The 1,540-nt window shown below is 48.3% G+C and overlaps 1 protein-coding gene across 1 annotated transcript in view; it reads left to right on the top strand.

Moving 5' to 3' along the window:
- The first annotated feature begins 1,377 nt into the window (after positions 1 to 1,377).
- The window catches only part of tafa3b (TAFA chemokine like family member 3b), a 115,788-nt gene continuing 115,625 nt past the window's right edge, over positions 1,378 to 1,540 (top strand). The window contains exon 1 of the mRNA XM_042099122.1: positions 1,378 to 1,540. This exon is cut by the window's right edge and continues 305 nt beyond it. The gene's annotated coding sequence lies outside the window, so the exon portion shown is untranslated.

Below are 1,540 nucleotides of genomic sequence, written 5' to 3'. Positions count from 1 at the left end.
TAGACAAACTAGGAGAGGCACTAGAGCAGTGTCAGCTTTCTGAGTGACCATTAAGGGACGCTAATCTAGCAAACACGCCCAGATGGCAGCCTGCCCAATACACACACACACACACCACACACACACACACACACCTGAGGGGTTGTTAAATTTAACAGAGGGAGGAGGCCATGCAATGTAGCATTAGATATAATAACCGTCAAATGTGTGTGTCTGTGTCTGCGGTAGCTGGATTTTCAGTGTTCTGGTGGGACGCCAGCTCACTGTGCATTTTGGTGTGTGTGTTTGTGTGTGTGTCTGCTATCTCTTTCCTCAGCTCTAAGCACCCAAACACACACACACACACACACACACAGCTCAGTGCTCGCGTAAGGAGTCCATCACGCTTACGGAGATAACAGCTCCATATTACTCTCCATAACTCCTATTGAGTTTAAGGCTGAGAACTCAATTTCAGCCCCCTGAAAGGCTCCCTCAGGACAGACCCAGGGCTCCCACTCAGCCGCTCCGTCTTCATGCGGTCGGAGGGAAACCGCCTCAATGACTACTCAGGGCTTGGACCTGATAATGAAAAAAACAATCAGGGCCTTTTATGTTTCTGTTTAGAAGAGTTTCAGGTGGGAAGCATTGCAGACTCAGAGCCATCGCAGGAGTCTTGGAATGCAATAAACAACTTTTATTTAATCCAGCACTCTCAGTAAGTAAAGCACCAATCGGTGGGCTTGTCTCCCTCTCCTCGTCTGCTGTCTATCTCTTTCTCACTCTGGGAACAGTGTTGCCAAAGCTACTGTTGATAGGAACACACAGAACAACTGGGGGGGGGAGTAATAATAGGATGTTGTGTGTGTGTGTCCGTGTGTGTGTGGTGTGTATGTGTGTAATACATCACAGACACAAATTTGTTTTAGGTTGAGTCCCTCAGATCTTCACATTTCAAGAACAGTTGTGCTGCTCTCTCTCTCTCACTGTCTCCTTGAGTCTTTCCCTATGGTATGCTGTTTTAGTATATGGACCTTTAAAAGCAATAATTAATCACACACACACACACACACACACTTACAGTGTAGGCACTGAGAGAAATTGGGTCCATCTCCAGCTTACCAGAGGGTACATCACTGTTTTTAGTCAATCACACATTTTTAATGCTGCAGAAAGAGAAGTCTGACATTTCCCTCTTAAGCAAAGGGCATGACACGAACGTCGAATCTCATCCCGAATCCTTTCCAGAAACACTTTCTGATAACGGACCCGCCATCGCTAGATGGCGACACACACCTTCCGTATGGAGCTGTCTGTGCGCCATCCCCCGAGAGCTGGAGAAACGAACGATCACAGCGGAGCGGTCCACACACCTCGCCTCGCGCCACTCAGAGAGGGTCCAGATAGCAGTCTGACTTGCGAGTCTAAAAAAATCTTTGCGAACGAAGGGAGACCGCTCCCACGAAAGGAACTGGAATACACAACTAGGAAGGGAAGGTCGGTTCGCACTCCGAGCTCTCCTAGAGCTGAGCGGCAACTCGCAGACCCGAAGTTTGGTTTC

The sequence above is a fragment of the Alosa sapidissima genome, chromosome 7 (genome assembly GCF_018492685.1).
Source record: "Alosa sapidissima isolate fAloSap1 chromosome 7, fAloSap1.pri, whole genome shotgun sequence".
In the NCBI taxonomy this organism is placed as follows: domain Eukaryota; kingdom Metazoa; phylum Chordata; class Actinopteri; order Clupeiformes; family Clupeidae; genus Alosa; species Alosa sapidissima.
Note: the sequence above shows the minus strand (reverse complement) of the source record. Positions and strands in the feature narration are given on the sequence as shown.